The sequence below is a fragment of the Procambarus clarkii genome, chromosome 38, assembly GCF_040958095.1.
Source record: "Procambarus clarkii isolate CNS0578487 chromosome 38, FALCON_Pclarkii_2.0, whole genome shotgun sequence".
Lineage (NCBI taxonomy): Eukaryota > Metazoa > Arthropoda > Malacostraca > Decapoda > Cambaridae > Procambarus > Procambarus clarkii.
The window spans coordinates 38,533,324-38,554,888 of record NC_091187.1 but is presented as its reverse complement, the minus strand read 5'-3'; the positions used below and the strand labels follow the sequence as shown (position 1 = coordinate 38,554,888).

At 51.2% G+C, this 21,565-nt stretch overlaps 1 protein-coding gene across 1 annotated transcript in view; it reads left to right on the top strand.

Annotated features, from left to right (window-relative positions):
* Positions 1-15,303: 15,303 nt before the first annotated feature.
* Positions 15,304-21,565, top strand: part of LOC138372339 (tripartite motif-containing protein 59-like) — a 21,935-nt gene continuing 15,673 nt past the window's right edge. Inside the window, exon 1 of the mRNA XM_069337620.1 lies at positions 15,304-15,516. The gene's annotated coding sequence lies outside the window, so the exon portion shown is untranslated. The remainder of the gene's footprint in view (positions 15,517-21,565) is intronic.

Sequence of the window (21,565 nt, the reverse complement as noted above, 5' to 3'; positions counted from 1 at the left end):
GTGACACAGTCACTTGGGGTGGGTGACAGTCACCTGGGGTGGGTGACAGTCACCTGGGGTGGGTGACACAGTCACCTGGCGTGGGTGACACAGTCACCTGGGGTGGGTGACACAGTCACCTGGGGTGTGTCACACAGTCACCTGGGGTGGGTGACAGTCACCTGGGGTGGGTGACACAGTCACCTGGGGTGGGTGACACAATCACCAGGGGTGGGTCACACAGTCACCTGGGGTGGGTGACAGTCACCTGGGGTGGGTGACACAGTCACCTAGGGTGGGTGACACAGTCACCTGGCGTGGGTGACACAGTCACCTGGGGCGGGTGACAGTCACCTGGGGTGGGTGACACAGTCACCTGGGGTGGGTGACACAGTCACCTGGGGTGGGGGGGACACAGTCACCTGGGGTGGGTGACACAGTCACCTGGGGTGGGTGACAGTCACCTGGGGTGGGTGACACAGTCACCTGGGGTGGGTGACACAGTCACCTGGGGCGGGTGACAGTCACCTGGGGTGGGTGACACAGTCACTTGGGGTGGGGGACACAGTCACCTGGGGTGGGTGACAGTCACCTGGGGTGGGTGACACAGTCACTTGGGGTGGGGGACACAGTCACCTGGGGTGGGTGACAGTCACCTGGGGTGGGTGACAGTCACCTGGGGTGGGTGACACAGTCACCTGGGGTGGGTGACACAGTCACCTGGGGTGGGTGACAGTCACCTGGGGTGGGTGACAGTCACCTGGGGTGGGTGACACAGTCACCTGGGGTGGGTGACAGTCACCTGGGGTGGGTGACACAGTCACCTGGGGTGGGTGACAGTCACCTGGGGGTGGTGACAGTCACCTGGGGTGGGTGACACAGTCACCTGGGGTGGGTGACACAGTCACCTGGGGTGGGTGACAGTCACCTGGGGTGGGTGACAGTCACCTGGGGTGGGGGACACAGTCACTTGGGGTGGGTGACAGTCACCTGGGGTGGGTGACAGTCACCTGGGGTGGGTGACACAGTCACCTGGGGTGGGTGACACAGTCACCTGGCGTGGGTGACACAGTCACCTGGGGTGGGTGACACAGTCACCTGGGGTGGGTGACAGTCACCTGGGGTGGGTGACAGTCACCTGGGGTGGGGGACACAGTCACTTGGGGTGGGTGACAGTCACCTGGGGTGGGTGACAGTCACCTGGGGTGGGTGACACAGTCACCTGGGGTGGGTGACAGTCACCTGGGGTGGGTGACACAGTCACCTAGGGTGGGGGACACAGTCACTTGGGGTAGGTGACACAGTCACCTGGGGTGGGTGACAGTCACCTGGGGTGGGTGACACAGTCACCTGGGGTGGGTGAAACAGTCACCTGGGGTGGGGGACACAGTCACCTGGGGTGGGTGACACAGTCACCTGGGGTGGGTGACAGTCACCTGGGGTGGGTGACATAGTCACCTGGGGTGGGGGACACAGTCACTTGGGGTGGGTGACACAGTCACCTGGGGTGGGTGACAGTCACCTGGGGTGGGGGACACAGTCACCTGTGGTGGGTGACAGTCACCTGGGGTGGGTGACACAGTCACCTGGGATGGGGGACACAGTCACTTGGGGTGGGTGACAGTCACCTGGGGTGGGTGACACAGTCACCTGGGGTGGGTGACAGTCACCTGGGGTGGGTGACACAGTCACCTGGGGTGGGGGACACAGTCACTTGGGGTGGGTGACAGTCACCTGGGGTGGGTGACAGTCACCGGGGGTGGGTGACACAGTCACCTGGGGTGGGTGACACAGTCACCTGGGGTGGGTGACACAGTCACTTGGGGTGGGAGACAGTCACCTGGGGTGGGTGACAGTCACCTGGGGTGGGTGACACTGTCACCTGAGGTGGGTGACAGTCACCTGGGGTGGGTGACACAGTCACCTGGGGTGGGTGACAGTCACCTGGGGTGGGTGACAGTCACCTGGGGTGGAGGACACAGTCACCTGGGGTGGTTGACAGTCACCTGGGGTGGGTGACAGTCACCTGGGGTGGGTGACACAGTCACTTGGGGTGGGTGACAGTCACCTGGGGTGGGTGACACTGTCACCTGAGGTGGGTGACACAGTCACCTGGGGTGGGTGACAGTCACCTGGGGTGGGTGACACAGTCACCTGGGGTGGGTGACAGTCACCTGGGGTGGGTGACACATTCACCTGGGGTGGGTGACACAGTCACCTGGGGAGGGTGACAGTCACCTGGGGTGGGTGACACAGTCACTTGGGGTGGGTGACACAGTCACCTGGGGTGGGTGACACAGTCACTTGGGGTGGGTGACAGTCACCTGGGGTGGGTGACACAGTCACCTGGGGTGGGTGACACAGTCACTTGGGGAGGGTGACAGTCACCTGGGGTGGGTGACACAGTCACTTGGGGTGGGTGACAGTCATGTGGGGTGGGTGACAGTCACCTGGGGTGGGTGACAGTCACCTGGGGTGGGTGACACAGTCACCTGGGGTGGGTGACACTGTCACCTGGGGTGGGTGACACAGTCACCTGGGGTGGGTGACACTGTCACCTGGGGTGATTGACACAGTCACCTGGGGTGGGTGACACAGTCACCTGGGGTGGGTGACACAGTCACCTGGGGTGGGTGACAGTCACCTGGGGTGGAGGACACTGCCACCTGGGGTGGGTGACACAGTCACCTGGGGTGGGTGACAGTCACCTGGGGTGGGTGACAGTCACCTGGGGTGGGTGACAGTCACCTGGGGTGGGTGACACAGTCACTTGGGGTGGGTGACAGTCACCTGGGGTGGGTGACAGTCACCTGGGGTGGGTGACATAGTCACCTGGGGTGGGTGACACAGTCACCTGGGGTGGGTGTCAGTCACCTGGGGTGGGTGACACTCACCTGGGGTGGGTGACACAGTCACCTGGGGTGGGTGACACAGTCACCTGGGGTGGGTGACAGTCACCTGGGGTGGGGGACAGTGTCACCTGGGGTGGGTGACAGTCACCTGGGGTGGGTGACAGTCACCTGGGGTGGGTGACACAGTAACTTGGGGTGGGTGACAGTCACCTGGGGTGGGTGACAGTCACCTGGGGTGGGTGACACAGTAACCTGGGGTGGGTGACACAGTCACTTGGGGTGGGAGACAGTCACCTGGGGTGGATGACACAGTCACCTAGGGTGGGTGACACAGTCACCTGGGGTGGGTGACACAGTCACCTGGGGTGGGTGACAGTCACCTGGGGTGGGTGACACAGTCACCTGGGGTGGGTGACACAGTCACCTGGGGTGGGTGACACAGTCACTTGGGGTGGGTGACAGTCACCTGGGGTGGGTGACAGTCACCTGGAGTGGGTGACAGTCACCTGGGGTGGGTGACACAGTCTCCTGGGGTGGGTGACACAGTCACCTGGGGTGGGTGACAGTCACCTGGGGTGGGTGACGCAGTCACCTGGGGTGGGTGACACAGTCACCTGGCGTGGGTGACACAGTCACCTGGGGTGGGTGACAGTCACCTGGGGTGGGTGACACAGTCACCTGGGGTGGGTGACAGTCACCTGGGGTGGGTGACAGTCACCTGGAGGGGGTGACACAGTCACCTGGGGTGGGTGACACAGTCACCTGGGGTGGGTGACAGTCACCTGGGGTGGGTGACACAGTCACCTGGGTTGGGGGACACAGTCACTTGGGGTAGGTGACAGTCACCTGGGGTGGGTGACACAGTCTCCTGGGGTGGGTGACAGTCACCTGGGGTGGGTTACACAGTCACCTGGGGTGGGGGACACAGTCACTTGGGGTGGGTGACACAGTCACCTGGGGTGGGTGACAGTCACCTGGGGTGGGTGACACAGTCACCTGGGGTGGGTGACACAGTCACCTGGGGTGGGGGACACAGTCACCTGGGGTGGGTGACACAGTCACCTGGGGTGGGTGACAGTCACCTGGGGTGGGTGACACAGTCACCTGGGTTGGGGGACACAGTCACTTGGGGTGGGTGACACAGTCACCTGGGGTGGGTGACAGTCACCTGGGGTGGGGGACACAGTCACCTGGGGTGGGTGACACAGTCACCTGGGGTGGGGGACAGTCACCTGGGGTGGGTGACACAGTCACCTGGGGTGGGTGACAGTCACCTGGGGTGGGTGACAGTCACCTGGGGTGGGTGACAGTCACCTGGGGTGGGTGACACAGTCACCTGGGGTGGGTGACACAGTCACCTGGGGTGGGTGACACAGTCACCTAGGGTGGGTGACAGTCACCTAGGGTGGGTGACACAGTCACCTGGGATGGGGGACACAGTCACTTGGGGTGGGTGACAGTCACCTGGGGTGGGTGACACAGTCACCTGGGGTGGGTGACAGTCACCTGGGGTGGGTGACTCAGTCACCTGGGGTGGGGGACACAGTCACTTGGGGTGGGTTATAGTCACCTGGGGTGGGTGACAGTCACCTGGGGTGGGTGACACAGTCACCTGGGGTGGGTGACACAGTCACCTGGGGTGGGTGACACAGTCACTTGGGGTGGGAGACAGTCACCTGGGGTGGGTGACAGTCACCTGGGGTGGGTGACACTGTCACCTGAGGTGGGTGACAGTCCCCTGGGGTGGGTGACACAGTCACCTGGGGTGGGTGACAGTCACCTGGGGTGGGTGACAGTCACCTGGGGTGGGTGACAGTCACCTGGGGTGGGTGACAGTCACCTGGGGTGGGTGACAGTCACCTGGGGTGGGTGACACAATCACCTGGGGTGGGTGACAGTCACCTGGGGTGGGTGACAGTCACCTGGGGTGGGTGACAGTCACCTGGGGTGGGTGACACAGTCACTTGGGGTGGGTGACACAGTCACCTGGGGTGGGTGACAGTCACCTGGGGTGGGTGACACAGTCACCTGGGGTGGGTGACAGTCACCTGGGGTGGGTGACACAGTTACCTGGGGTGGGTGACACAGTCACCTGGGGTGGGTGACAGTCACCTGGGGTGGGTGACATAGTCACTTGGGGTGGGTGACACAGTCACCTGGGGTGGGTGACACAGTCACTTGGGGTGGGTGACAGTCACCTGGGGTGGGTGACACAGTCACCTGGGGTGGGTGACACATTCACTTGGGGAGGGTGACAGTCACCTGGGGTGGGTGACACAGTCACTTGGGGTGGGTGACAGTCATCTGGGGTAGGTGACAGTCACCTGGGGTGGGTGACAGTCACCTGGGGTGGGTGACACAGTCACCTGGGGTGGGTGACACTGTCACCTGGGGTGGGTGACACAGTCACCTGGGGTGGGTGACACAGTCACCTGGGGTGGGTGACACAGTCACCTGGGGTGGGTGACAGTCACCTGGGGTGGAGGACACTGCCACCTGGGGTGGGTGACACAGTCACCTGGGGTGGGTGACAGTCACCTGGGGTGGGTGACAGTCACCTGGGGTGGGTGACAGTCTTCTGGGGTGGGTGACACAGTCACTTGGGGTGGGTGACAGTCACCTGGGGTGGGTGACAGTCACCTGGGGTGGGTGACATAGTCACCTGGGGTGGGTGCCACAGTCACCTGGGGTGGGTGACAGTCACCTGGGGTGGGTGAGACAGTCACCTGGGGTGGGTGACACAGTCACTTGGGGAGGGTGACAGTCACCTGGGGTGGGTGACACAGTCACTTGGGGTGGGTGACAGTCATCTGGGGTAGGTGACAGTCACCTGGGGTGGGTGACAGTCACCTGGGGTGGGTGACACAGTCACCTGGGGTGGGTGACACTGTCACCTGGGGTGGGTGACACAGTCACCTGGGGTGGGTGACACAGTCACCTGGGGTAGGTGACACAGTCAACCTGGGGTGGGTGACAGTCACCTGGGGTGGAGGACACTGCCACCTGGGGTGGGTGACACAGTCACCTGGGGTGGGTGACAGTCACCTGGGGTGGGTGACAGTCACCTGGGGTGGGTGACAGTCTTCTGGGGTGGGTGACACAGTCACTTGGGGTGGGTGACAGTCACCTGGGGTGGGTGACAGTCACCTGGGGTGGGTGACATAGTCACCTGGGGTGGGTGCCACAGTCACCTGGGGTGGGTGACAGTCACCTGGGGTGGGTGAGACAGTCACCTGGGGTGGGTGACACAGACACCTGGGGTGGGTGAGACAGTCACCTGGGGTGGGTGACACAGACACCTGGGGTGGGTGACACAGTCACCTGGGGTGGGTGACACAGACACCTGGGGTGGGTGACACAGTCACCTGGGGTGGGTGACACAGACACCTGGGGTGGGTGACACAGTCACCTGGGGTGGGTGACACAGACACCTGGGGTGGGTGAGACAGTCACCTGGGGTGGGTGACACAGACACCTGGGGTGGGTGACACAGTCACCTGGGGTGGGTGACTCAGAACATAAGAACAAAGGCAACTACAGAAGGCCTATTGGCCCATACGAGGCAGCTCCTATCTATAACCACCCAATCCCACTCATATACTTGTCCAACCCGCGCTTGAAACAATCGAGGGACCCCACCTCCACCACGTTACGCAGTAATTGGTTCCACAAATCAACAACCCTGTTACAGAACTAGTATTTACCCAGGTCTTTCCTAAATCTAAACATATCCAACTTATACCCATTGTTTCAAGTTCTGTCTTGATACTTTTAATACCCTATTAATATTCCCTTTGCTATGTCCATTCATCCACTTGTAAACCTCTATCATGTCACCCCTAACTCTTCGCCTTTCCAGTGAATGCAACTTAAGCTTTGTTAATCTTTCTTCATATGAAAGATTTCTAATTTGGGGAATTAACTTAATCATCCTACGCTGGACACGTTCAAGTGAATTTATATCCATTCTATAATACGGCGACCAAAACTGAACTGCATAATCTAAATGGGGCCTAACCAGAGCAAGATATAGCTGAAGAACCACACCAGGTGTCTTGTTACTAACGCTTTGATTAATAAATCCCAGTGTCCTATTTGCCTTATTACGAACATTCATGCATTGATCAATACAATACAATACAATACAATACAATTTTATTTAGGTAAGGTACATACATACAATAAATATTTACAAGGATTGTTTGACTTATAGGTAGAGCTAGTACATACAATGCCTAAAGCCACTATTACGCAAAGCGTTTCGGGCATGATAAACTTAAATGACAAGCTTAATACTAATTGAGCATAATGAGTAGAATGAAAACAAGAAATGAAAACATAGATGAAAAAGCAGCACAAATACAATTATGTCGACAAACAGCGCTCTTTAAAAAAAAATACAGACATTGGTTGACAATAGAAGGGTAAGGTAGGTTACAGGGAATTTATTAGGTATAGCTTCGCTTTTAACTTAAACTGGTTGAGAGAGGTACAGTCTTTAACATGGTTGGGAAGGTCATTCCACATTCTGGGCCCCTTGATTTGTAGAGCATTTCTAGTTTGATTAAGTCGTACTCTAGGAATATCAAAACTGTATTTATTTCTGGTGTGATGCTCATGGGTTCTGATACAACCTTCTATGAAGCTTTTGAGATCAGGATTGGCATTATAGTTTAGCGTTTTATATATGTATAATACACATGAGAGAATGTGCAGTGACTTAATGTCTAACATATTCAGAGATTTAAGTAGGGGTACCGAGTGATGTCTGGGGCCAGAATTGGATATTGTCCTAATAGCAGCTTTGTGTTGAGTAATTAGAGGACGTAAGTGATTTTGGGTAGTAGAGCCCCAAGCACAAATACCATAGTTGAGATATGGATAGATAAGGGAGTAATAGAGAGTCACCAGGGCAGGGCGTGGTACATAATATCTGATCTTAGAAAGAATGCCCACAGTTTTTGAAACTTTTTTTTGATATGTTTAGAATGTGTCCCTGGAAATTAAGCTTGTGGTCAATGAGAATGCCAAGGAATTTGCCATCTAATTTGTTACAAATTTGGGTATTGTTTATTTTGAGATTTATTTGATTAGAGGATTTATTGCCAAACAGAATATAAAAGGTTTTGTCAATGTTAAGGGTGAGTTTGTTGGCAGTTAGCCACAGATGGACTTTATTTAGCTCAGTATTTACTGTGGCATTTAGAGCAAGGGGATCAGGACTGGAGTAAATGAAGGTTGTGTCGTCAGCAAATAGAATTGGTTTGAGGTGTTGGGAGGCATTTGGAAGGTCATTAATGTAGATGAGAAAGAGGAGAGGGCCAAGTATGCTGCCCTGGGGAACACCAATGTTGATGGGTAGGGTGGGAGAAATTGTATTATTCACAGAAACATATTGGAGCCTGTCAGTAAGGTAGGATTTGAGGTATTGTAGGGAGTGTCCTCTGACTCCATAATGATGTAATTTAAGAAGAAGGTTTTGGTGGTTGACAGTGTCAAAAGCTTTACGCAGGTCCACAAACAACCCAACAGGGAACTCATTTTTATCAAGAGCTGTATGAATCGAGTTAAGCATACTAATAAGTGCATCGTTAGTGCTTTTTTTGGGTCTGAAGCCATATTGGCAAGGGCTAAGAACATAAGAACATAAGAACAAAGGTAACTGCAGAAGGCCTATTGGCCCATACGAGGCAGCTCCTATTCTATAACCACCCAATCCCACTCATATACTTGTCCAACCCGTGCTTGAAACAATCGAGGGACCCCACCTCCACAATGTTACGCGGCAATTGGTTCCACAAATCAACAACCCTGTTACTGAACCAGTATTTACCCAAGTCTTTCCTAAATCTAAACTTATCCAATTTATATCCATTGTTTCGTGTTCTGTCCTGTGTTGATACTTTTAATACCCTATTAATATCCCCCCGGTTATGTCCATTCATCCACTTGTAAACCTCTATCATGTCACCCCTAACTCTTCGCCTTTCCAGTGAATGCAACTTAAGCTTTGTTAATCTTTCTTCATATGAAAGATTTCTAATTTGGGGAATTAACTTAGTCATCCTACGCTGGACACGTTCAAGTGAATTTATATCCATTCTATAATATGGCGACCAAAACTGAACTGCATAATCTAAATGGGGCCTAACTAGAGCAAGATATAGCTTGAGAACCACACCAGGTGTCTTGTTACTAACGCTGCGATTAATAAATCCAAGTGTCCGATTTGCCTTATTACGAACATTTATGCATTGATCCTTTTGTTTTAAATTATTACTATTCATAACTCCCAGATCCCTTTCGCAATCCGACTTCGCAATCACAACACCATCTAGCTCGTATCTTGTAACTCTATCATCATTACCTAACCTCAGAACTTTACATTTATCAGCATTAAACTGCATCTGCCAATCCTTTGACCATTTCAAAACCCTATCTAGATCAACTTGAAGTGATAGTGAGTCCTCCTCCGAATTAATTTCCCTACCGTTTTTCGTATCATCGGCAAATTTGCAAATGTTGCTACTCAAACCTGAATCTAAATCATTTATATATATTATAAACAACAGAGGTCCCAGGACAGAGCCTTGAGGCACTCCACTTACAACATTTTCCCACTCTGACTTGATTCCATTTATACTAACTCTCTGTTTCCTTTGGTATAGCCATGCCCTAATCCAGCGTAATATAGCACCCCCAATACCATGAGACTCTATTTTTTTAATCAGTCTTTCATGTGGCACTGTATCAAAAGCTTTGCTAAAGTCAAGGTATACAACATCGCAATCCTTACCACTATCAACTGCCTCAACAATGCTAGAATAAAAAGATAACAAATTTGTTAAACATGAACGGCCATTTATAAAACCATGTTGCGACTCAATTATTAATTTAAGTATATTGAGTTTGGCTAGATATGAGTAAAGCTGCTTATAGATTAGTTTTTCAAAATTTTTTGACAAGTTTGGCAGGATAGATATAGGTCTGTAGTTGTTAACATCTGTGAGATTACCACATTTGTGGACAGGCGTTACTCTCGCTTTTTTTAGAATATCTGGGAAGGTTTGGAGTTCAAGTGACTTGTTGAAGAGCAAAGCAATAGCAGGGGCTAAAGATCTGGAGGCTTTTTTGTAAATTAAAGTTGGTATCTCCTCAAGGGCACCAGACTTGGTTTTAAGGGAAAGGATTATCTCATTGACGTCAGTGGAATTAATAGGCTTTAGGTACAGAGACTGTGGATAGTTACCTGAAAGATAGTCATTAATGTCTGTACTGGAAGATGGAATATCATTTGCAAGGGATGAACCAATGGAAGAGAAGAACCTATTGAACTCAATAGCAGAATCAGAGGCTGAAAGCTGACCATCGTTATTAGACAGGAGAGTCGGTTTGTTATTTAAAGACTTCTTTGATCCCAATATTTGAGAAATTGTTCTCCAAGTTTGTTTAATGTTGCTCTTTATTTGGGTAAATTTATCTTCGTAGTATTTAGTTTTGGCTCGTCTAATTATCTTAGATAGCAATAATGAGTAATTCTTTGAGAATTCTTTGGAGACAATTCCTAACCTATACTTCTTCTCAAGGTCATGTTTTTTATTAATAGATTTAAGTATTCCCTTTGTAAGCCAGGGATTGTTAAGCCTTTTGGTTGTGACTTGTTTTGTAAGCATAGGACAGTGGGTATTATAAAGGCTAAGAGTTTTTTGAAGAAAAGATTGCACTGCTAGGTTGATGTCCACTATGTTACCTAACTCGGACTCCCAGTTGACATTATCAGCAGCAGTTATAAAATTGTTTATAGCAGTTTCATTGTGCAGCCTAAAGCTTAACTCCCTTGTTTCTAGAGGTGGTTTGCTAATGTTAGTTAAGAGAAATGTGGGGTAATGATCTGTAGTGCTATCGGTGATTATACCTGAAGTAAGCGGAGAGGTTATGTTTGTCCAGATGTGATCTAGAGTCGTGGCTGTGCTATCAGTGATTCTAGTAGGTCTAGTGATTAAGGGTATGAGGAAGCAGGAATTCATACAGTTGAGGAAGCTAACAGCAGTGGGGTGTTCAGGCTCGCAGAGGTCAATATTAAAGTCCCCTGCGATAATTAGGTGGTTTTTGTTCAGTCTGTTATCAAGTATTAGATTTCTAAGGTTTGAGTTGAATTCGGACACATCAGTGTTAGGAATTCTATAAACTGCACCCACAGTCAGGACAGACTCTGCACCCTTGACTCTGAAGCTGGCAAAGATATACTCCCCATAGCAGTCTCTGGTTCTAATTTCTTTTAAGCATGTTAGTTCTTGGTGGTAGTAAAGAGCAGTGCCACCACCACTCTGAAGTTGACGACAGTTGTGAATTGCTGAGTAGTTAGGCATGTTAAAGAGCTGAGTAGTATCCTCTTTCAACCATGTTTCAGTAAGTATAATAAAAGAGAATTTGTTGTCAATAGCTTCAATCAAGGCACTAACATCATCGAAGTGTTTACCTAGGGATCTAACGTTCAAATTGATTACAGAGATATTGTGATTATGAGTTAATACATTGTTTACATCATGTGCTGCAAAATATCTGCAATTTAGATCATTAAAGTGATAATTGTCATAGATAGTGGATAAGAGGTTAAGTTCAGGGTCTATACTTGTCTGCATAAAAAAAGCTGATTGCAGGAAAAAAGGGAAGAAAGGCAAATAACAAGGTAGAAATAAGCTATAAAATAGGGAAAAAGATGTACACAATACAGAACAAAGCAAACTCAAAAGGGGCTTACAGGGGTACAATGGAGTAAGGGAGTATGGCTAGGCTAGGCAACCTAGGTAATAAATGAGATTAACGAAAAAACATATAAACATGGACTATACAAAACACAAGATATAGAAATACAAAACAAAAATATAAACAAGACTAAGCAATACAAAAACAAATTGAGCAAAAATGAGGTAGATTGCTTACAAGTACTCTCAGGTACACTGTAAGTAACAATTTGCAATTTGAGATGCAGGCAAAGCCAGGGGTACAATGGAGTAAGGGAGCATGGCGAGGCTAGGCAACCTAGGTAATAAATGAAATCAAAGAAAAGTTGAATAATAAGCATAGGCAAATTTAAGCTAATGATTATTAACTATAAATAGTTCAGTTATGACTGTATAATTAATAAGACCTGAAGAACTATTTATGCACTCAATTAAATAATTTCAGTAAATGACTAGTTAAGAGTAAGTTAAAAATTAAGTCAGAAAATGAAACAATGAGACTTAGGAAACCTAGCCCCACTAGTTGACAGGGGGTTAATTAAGTTAATCAGTTAATCATGTTAATCAGTTAATTAAGTTAACTAGTTAATCAGGGGCTAATTAAGTTAATTCACTGGGAGTGATAATGAGCTGAGACAGACCACATTGGGAGAGGAAAGTGTTGAGGTTCTCTTCTTTAGTAATTGTGAACATTTTGCCCTCTGCGGTTTTTCTCACCCTTATCAGTCCAACTCTAACGAAGCACTGATGAATCGCATCTGGGTTTTGTTGACGGATTTGACGCAGGCGGTAGAGGAGTTGCTGTCTGTTCCTAGTCAAGCACTCGTTGATGTATAATCCCTTCCGTTGGGATGCAGCTGTCCGGACTAGATTGGATTTCGTGAACTGGGAAGACAGCTTCAGGCGAATTTTCCGCTGGTTATGACCTGATGGATTCTTTTTGCCTACTCTGTAGGCAGCAATAACGTCAGATTTGTTTAGAATGAGCTGCAATTTGTCTTTTAAGAGATCCAGAGCTATTTCGACACAGTTTTCACCATCATGTTCCACAGGTATATCTTGTGTGTATATCCAGTGTGCTCCACCCTCACCAAGGAAAAGGACGCGAGGACCTAGCGGCATGGTAGACGCCTTGGAAGTTGTGGTAGTCACCGTCTTTGATATATAGAGGTCGGTGTTGAGGTAACAAGCAGTTTCCTGATAGTGGTACTAATTACGGAAAAGTGGATGATCCTTAAGTGGGAGGAATCACCGGATGAGTGACGACTTTCTCATGGTCATAGTATCTCAAGTTTTTTTTATTATATATATATATATATATATATATATATATATATATATATATATATATATATATATATATATATATATATATATATAAATAAAACTGTACATATGTACAGTGCCTTAACATATATACATGTTTTATATTGTATATAATGTACTCTTATGTATTTCGTGATATAGCCGAATATATCCATGATGCAGTCTTCCAAAACTTTCTTGTCCTTTGTCAAACCTCGGCACCACGTGTGTCGCACCTGACAATAGGTCATACTGAGGCTGACACCTGAAAAAAATAATGTACCGTTATATTACAAAGCATAAGAAAATCACTCAGAACAAACCTATTTTAAATGTGTTGGGTTTTCGACAGTTCGATCCCAACACTATGTGATGGAGTGCGAAAAGATGCGTGAATTCATAGACAACTCTATAATAAATGTTAGAGACGTGTAAATATATCATTCAAAGTGATCAACTGCCAGAAGTCTTGGCTAAATATCCCCAGTTTGCTAACTGTAGGTATTATCTGAGAGATTGTAACCAATCCACTGATGCTTATTGGATGGGGTCGGTGTGTAGGACAAACATATCGACTATGACACTAGCCCTCCACATATGTCAGTTGCTTAAATTGGAAACTGTACTTGTGGTCGGTCTCAGCCCATTGTTGATGTGACGATGTGCATTGAATTTTGTAACTAGTTCATAAAGATTGTAACTATCTTAGCTATATGAATTTTGGGGCTCGGTTCCTGAGCCTATTATGTGCCTCTGTAACACTCTCCACTACCGCCCACAGGATGGGTATTGAGTGCATAATAAATGAACTAAACTAAAACCATTTACATGTAAAAAGTCTTGTTCCTAGATGCAAACCCTGATCTGAAACTTTCCTTTGACAGATGTAATAGAACCCATTATTACCACACAGAAATAAATATCTTTGATATCTCCAGAGTCAAACTAACTCTGTATAAGCACTCTATTGAAATAATGGGACATAGTCTATAGAACTCACTCCCTAACGAATTAAAAAGCTGTCCATTCTACCGCTTATTTAAAAGTAACACCAAAAGTACCTAATTTGATCTTCATAGTTTTCTATCTAGTGCTTCACACTCGCACTGTATCGTGTGCTACCCCAAAATGTGTCTAAGCCTTATAACCTCACCGTTGTAATCACTGCCATTAACATATATCATTGTTATGTTGAACGCAAATTATGCTACAATGTACCTAGAAATAACCCTCAAATTATGCTACAATGTAGCTAGAAATAATCCTCAAATTTTACTAAAATGTACCTACTAATTTTCTTAAAATTTTCTTACAACATTCCTGTTAACTTTTCTCAATTTTACTACAATTTACCTACTTAAAAAAACACTTTCGCGTTCCGGGCAGGCGCGCGGTTGACATAGGGGTCATGTGCCTCGGCGTGCGGGTAAGCGCGTGGTGACACCCAAATGTGTATACTCGTTCCTGCTTTCTCACCTTAATTCTCGTACTACGTCGCTCGTTTTGGTATCATTGTGTTCGCAATTAAATTCCCTACAGATGTGTATGAATATAATGTACAAAAGGCTGGAGTGCCTTCCCGCAGAAAAGCCTAAAGTTACCCGTGAACGAGCACCAATTTGTACACTGCAACCTAATGTGTATACTCGTTCAATTTGATAACATCAAATTTCGTGTTACGTCTTTCATTTTGGTATCAAATTGTTCGCAATAAAAAGGCGCGCATTTTTAAAACTAGTCCCAAGATAATAGGACAATAAATATAATTTTAACAAATATTTTAATATTTTGACCAAAAGCCTATTTATAATCTTTCAAGTGTTCGGACATAAAGTTTCATGTTATCTTTCATTTTGGTATCAAATTGTGTGCAATCTAGAGGCGCTTATTTTAAAACCACTACCAGATTGATCTGATAAAATTTAAATTTTTAACAAATATTTTAATGAGTGATTCAGTGCTGCGTCGTTGAAAACTATTCAGTAGAAGATTGAGTGACAAGATAGTCAGTCAGTGGAACCCGAAAGTGTTTTAAAATTATCTGATTAAGGACCTGCCCGAAATGCTGTGTGCGCTAGTGGCTTTACAAGAATGTAAAAACATCAATGCTATGTACTCTCATAAACCCATTGCACCTTCTTGTATATATATAAATAAATAAACTCCTGTGTATATAAATAAAATTAAAAAGTCAGTTTCGGCAGAGATCAGTAACCAAAGAAAATGTACGGAGCAAGATGGCGGGGAAGCGAGCGAGTGACGTCATCACAACAAAAGCAAGCTGCTACACGAGGTGTAGACGACGACCCGTGAGATAACACTGCCGCTCCTCAACTGATAGCAATGTCGCCACTTAATCACCAACAACAAGATAACAATTGTGATAAGAACTGCAGCTACCATCATGAAGAAGATAACACTGATGCTCCTCACTGTCTTAGAGACGGTCTCCTGTGACCACAATACCCGCCAAATTGTCCCTCCCACAGTACTCTCAGGACACTTATGGCAGTGTAAGTGTGTGGTGAGGCCACACCACTGAAGACATTGAGGATATACCACGAGGGAGAGACAAAACTGTTGAAGGTCACTGGCTCCACCTGACCACCTTGTTCCTCGCACTCTCATCATCCTCCGTAAGTACTGGAGTACTTTCTGCTCCACCATTGTCTTACACCTGCAGCATGCAATTGTTGGGGGGTGGAAATAGGCCTATGGCAGTGTTGAGGTGTGGACGTAGGCCGATGGCATTGTTACACACCCTCACTGTTGCTCTGCCCCCCCCCCCCACACACCCTCACTGTTGCTCTCCCCGCCACTCCCTCACGGTTGCACCTCCCCCCCCCCAGGAGACCGTTCTGGTGGGAGGCTCAGTAGACTGCCAGCCAGAGATAGTCTGGAGAATTTCCATCTAATACAAAAAAAACAATCATCTTGAGAGGTTATCTTGAGATGATTTCGGGGCTTTAGTGTCCCCGCGGTCCGGTCCTCGACCAGGCCTCCACCCCCAAGAAGCAGCCCGTGACAGCTGACTAACTCCCAGGTACCTATTTTACTGCTAGGTAACAGGGGCATAGGATGAAAGAAACTTTGCCCATTGTTTCTCGCCGGCGCCCGAGATCGAACCCAGGACCACAGGATCACGTGTCCAGCGTGCTGTCCGCTCGGCCGACCGGCTTCATGAAATAAGTATTTATATAACTTTATATTATTCTAATAATATTACTAAACATGATCTGTAACGGAAAATATATATGATGATGTACATGTTGAATTTAAGAAAGAAATCTGGGTAACGGGGTCGAGTGTGATAGGCTTATCGGAGAGAGCCGGCCCTCCCCCCACCACCGACACCCCCCCACCACCGACACCCCCCCCACCACCGACACCCCCCCCACCACCGACACCCCCCCCTCCCCCACCACCGACACCCTCCCCCACCACCGACACCCCCCCCCCCCCCCTACATCCCATACACACTCCCTCTGCTTCAAGGTCACGTAGTTCAACTGTCTGTAATTCATTAGTAAAAATGGATTTGTTTAATAAACTTCCCAGCCTCCCTCCCTCCTTCACCCCCTCCCCCCTGCCTGCCTCCCTCCCTGCCTGCCTGCCTCCCTGTCTGCCTCGCTGCCTGCCTGCCTGCCTGCCTGCCTGCCTGCCTGCCTGCCTGCCTGCCTGCCTGCCTCCCTCCTCCCTCCCTCCTTCCCCCCCCCCTACCTGCCTCCCTGCCTCCCTACCTCCCTCCCTCCTTCACCCCCCTACCTGCTTCCCTGCCTGCCTGCCTGCCTGCCTCCCTACCTCCCTCCCTCCTTCACCCCCCCTCCTTACCTGCCTCCCTGCCTCCCTACCTCCCTCCCTCCTTCACCCCCCTACCTGCTTCCCTGCCTGCCTGCCTCCCTACCTCCCTCCCTCCTTCACCCCCCCTCCTTACCTGCCTCCCTGCCTCCCTACCTCCCTCCCTCCTTCACCCCCCTCCCTGCCTGCCTGCCTCCCTACCTCCCTCCCTCCTTCACCCCCCTCCTTACCTGCCTCCCTGCCTCCCTGCCTCCCTACCTCCCTCCCTCCTTCACCCCCCTCCTTACCTGCCTCCCTGCCTCCCTGCCTCCCTACCTCCCTCCCTCCTTCACCCCCCTCCCTGTCTGCCTGCCTCCCTGCCCACCTCCTAGCATCTCTCCCTCCCTCCTTCTCTCACTAATACTCCCACTCTCTCACTTACTGCCTCCCACCCCAGCACCGACCAGCCAGCCTTCACTGACACAACGTGTACATTAGGAGCGGACACGGTGCACGGAGGCCGGCGCCACGCAGCTTGGTGGACCGCCTCCGCCGCCCGAACTTAGTTCCTGTAGCATGACTCACTAACCCAATCCGGAAACTGGAACTTTTAGATAACTTAAGTTTACAAACCAAGTGGCTGTCGTTAATTATATTATTATTATAATAATAATTATAATAATAATTGCTGTAATTAATAATTATTACTGCTCCTTCTGCTGGGTCATGAAGGAAGCGGGCCTCGGGTGAAAGATGGCCGTGACGATCTCTGTCTGGAACCCGTAGGTGCGGGGCTGGGACGTCCACCCAGCAAACAATTTTAGGTTGCCACAACATATCTGGAAAGTATTTGAAAGTATTGGAAACGTTTGTTTTATCGTATCAGATACGATATTGTGTGTGGACTTAAATAGGTTTCCAAAACTTATAACCAAGACATATGTATCTAACACTAATTTGAGATGTTGTGGCAACTTTACACTCCTAACATGAGTCATTCATATACCAATATGAATCTCTTATGAAAGGTTTGAGCCAATAATCTGAACCCTTTTCACATCTTTGTGTTTAAAGTTAAATTTCTTGAAATTAAATTATATTTTATATTATATTATTTTTATTATATTTTATATTATATTATTATTTTCAATTTAAATATTAAAACCAATTTAAGGGTAAAAAAAATCTAATAATTTATATTTCTTTTATTATTTACTAACAATTATAATTATTTACTAACGGAGAGAGGGGAGGCTGTACGGCAGAGAGTGGCGGCGGGCGGACAGTGGCGGCGGGAGGACAGTGGCGGCGGGCGGACAGTGGCGGCTGTGGCGGATAGTGGCGGCGGTGGTGGACAGTGGCGGCGGGCGGACAGTGGCGGCGGCGGGCGGACAGTGGCGGCGGCGGGCGGACAGTGGCGGCGGCGGGCGAACAGTGGCGGCGGCGGGCGGACAGTGGAGGCGGCGGGCGGACAGTGGAGGCGGCGGGCGGACAGTGGAGGCGGCGGGCGGACAGTGGAGGCGGCGGGCGGACAGTGGCGGCGGCGGGCGGACAGTGGCGGCGGCGGGCGGACAGTGGCGGCGGCGGGCGGACAGTGGCGGCGGCGGGCGAACAGTGGCGGCGGCGGGCTGACAGTGGAGGCGGCGGGCGGACAGTGGAGGCGGCGGGCGGACAGTGGAGGCGGCGGGCGGACAGTGGAGGCGGCGGGCGGACAGTGGTGGCGGCGGGCGGACAGTGGTGGCGGCGGGCGGACAGTGGTGGCGGCGGGCGGACAGTGGTGGCGGTGGCAGACAGTGGCGGCGGTGGCGGACAGTGGCGGCGGTGGCGGACAGTGACGGCGGTGGCGGACAGTGGCGGCGGTGGCGGACACTGGCGGCTGTGTCTGGCGGTGGTGGCGGGCGGTGGCGGGTGGCGGCGTCTGTGATGAGTGGTGGCGGCTGGCGGTGGTGGGTGGTGGCGGCGGTGGTGGTGGGTGGTGGTGGCGGCGGTGGTGGTGGGTGGTGGTGGCGGCGGCGGCTGGTAGTGGTGGGTGGTGGCGGCGGGTGGTGGTGGGTGGTGGCGGCTGTGGTGGGTGGTGGCGGGCGGTGGCGGGCGGCGGCGGCTGTGGTGGGTGGTGACGATCGGCGGTGGGGGGGGGCTGGTGGCGGCTGGCGGTGGCGGCTTGCGGTGGCGACTGTGGCAACGGGCGGTGACTGCTGATAGCGGGCGGTGGTGGCGGCTGGTGGCAGGTGGTGGTGGCGGTGGTGGCGGCTGGTGGTGGCGGCTGGTGGTGGTGGCAGCTGGTGGCGGTGATGGCGGCTGGTGGTGGTGGCAGCTGGTGGCGGTGATGGCGGCTGGTGGTGGTGGTGGTGGCGGCTGGTGGTGGTGGTGGTGGCGGCTGGTGGTGGTGGCAGCTGGTGGCGGCTGGTGGCGGTGATGGCGGCTGGTGGTGGTGGTGGTGGTGATGGCGGCTGGTGGCGGGCATTGGCGGGCGGTGGCGGCTTGTGGCGGCTGGTGGTGGCGGCGGTGGTGGGTGGTGGTGGTGGTGGTGGGTGGTGGTGCCGGCTGTGGTGGGTGGTGGCTGGTGGTGGGTGGTGGGTGGTGGCGGCGGCGGCTGTGGTGGGTGGTGGCGGCGGCGGCGGTGATGGGTGGTGGCGGAGGTGGTGGTGGGTGGTGGTGGCGGCGGCGGGTGGTGGTGGTGGGTGGTGGCGGCGGGTGGCGGTGGTGGGTGGCGGTGGCTGGTGGCGGGTGGCGGCTGGTGGTGGGTGGTGGCGGCGGGTGGTGAGTGGCGGTGGTGGGTGGCGGTGGCTGGTGGCGGGTGGTGGCGGGTGGCAGGTGGTGGCGGGTGGCGGCTGGTGGTGGGTGGTGGCGGGTGGCGGCTGGTGGTGGGTGGCGGGTGGCGGCGGGTGGTGGGTGGTGGCGGCGGGTGGTGAGTGGCGGTGGTGGGTGGCGGTGGCTGGTGGCGGGTGGCGGCTGGTGGTGGGTGGTGGCGGGTGGCGGCTGGTGGTGGGTGGTGGCGGGTGGCGGCTGGTGGTGGGTGGTGGCGGGTGGCGGCTGGTGGTGGGTGGTGGCGGGTGGCGGCTGGTGGTGGGTGGCGGCTGGCGGCTGGTGGTGGGTGGTGGCGGGTGGCGGCTGGTGGTGGGTGGTGGCGGCGGGTGGTGAGTGGCGGTGGTGGGTGGCGGTGGCTGGTGGCGGCTGGTGGTGGGTGGTGGCGGGTGGTGGCTGGTGGTGGGTGGTGGCGGGTGGCGGCTGGTGGTGGGTGGTGGCGGGTGGCGGCTGACGGTGGGTGGTGGCGGGTGGTGGCGGGTGGTGGTGGGTGGCGGCTGGTGGTGGGTGGCGGCTGGTGGTGGGTGGCGGGTGGCGGCGGGTGGCGGCTGGTGGTGGGTGGTGGCAGGTGGCGGCTGGTGGTGGGTGGTGGCGGGTGGCGGCTGGTGGTGGGTGGCGGCTGGTGGTGGGCGGCGGGTGGCGGCTGGTGGCGGCCAGCTGGGACACACCCTTCTCCCCTGAAGGTCTGAGCAAAACTAACCATATGTCTCTCTCACCCACCAGCCCAGTGTTGCCAGCTCGCGCTCTCAAAATGTTTCCTTCAAAGATTGTATATTATCTTTGAACAACAAGTTTGATTATCAAGGAAATAATGCATATATTATTGTCACATTAATACTGTGCAATATCTTATTACATTCCTGCTAAATAATTATAATTTGAAACAGGACAAAAAATCCCACATATATATAAAAACCAACATTAGAGATCACGAGGCCTAGGCCTCGCCTGTGACCACACATCCTGCCTCCCTGGCCTGCTACACTCACACACCTCACACTCTTAACTCTCTCATAATCACTCTCACTCTCTTACTCTGTCACTCTTACTCTCTGTCACTCTTACTCTGTCACTCTTACTCTGTCACTCTTACTCTCTGTCACTCTTACTCTCTGTCACTCTTACTCTGTCACTCTTACTCTCTGTCACTCTTACTCTCTGTCACTCTTACTCTCTGTCACTCTTACTCTCTGTCACTCTTACTCTGTCACTCTTACTCTCTGTCACTCTTACTCTCTGTCACTCTTACTCTCTGTCACTCTTACTCTCTGTCACTCTTACTCTCTGTCACTCTTACTCTCTGTCACTCTTACTCTGTCACTCTTACTCTGTCACTCTTACTCTCTGTCACTCTTACTCTCTGTCACTCTTACTCTCTGTCACTCTTACTCTCTGTCACTCTTACTCTCTGTCACTCTTACTCTGTCACTCTTACTCTGTCACTCTTACTCTCTGTCACTCTTACTCTCTGTCACTCTTACTCTCTGTCACTCTTACTCTCTGTCATTCTTACTCTCTGTCACTCTTACTCTGTCACTCTTACTCTCTGTCACTCTTACTCTCTGTCACTCTTACTCTCTGTCACTCTTACTCTCTGTCATTCTTACTCTCTGTCACTCTTACTCTGTCCCTCTTACTCTCTGTCACTCTTACTCTCTGTCACTCTTACTCTCTGTCACTCTTACTCTCTGTCACTCTTACTCTGTCACTCTTACTCTCTGTCACTCTTACTCTCTGTCACTCTTACTCTCTGTCACTCTTACTCTCTGTCACTCTTACTCTGTCACTCTTACTCTCTGTCACTCTTACTCTCTGTCACTCTTACTCTCTTTCACTCTTACTCTCTGTCACTCTTACTCTCTGTCACTCTTACTCTCTGTCACTCTTACTCTGTCATTCTTACTCACTCTCAGTCACCCTTACCCATTCATACTCACTCTCTCACTCTTACTCTCATACTCTTACTCTCAATTACTCTTACTCTCAATCACTTTTACTCCCAATCACTCCTACTCCCAATCACTCCTACTCTCAATCACTCCTACTCTCATTCTTACTCTTACTCTTACTCCCAATCACTCTTACTCTCAATCACTCTTATTC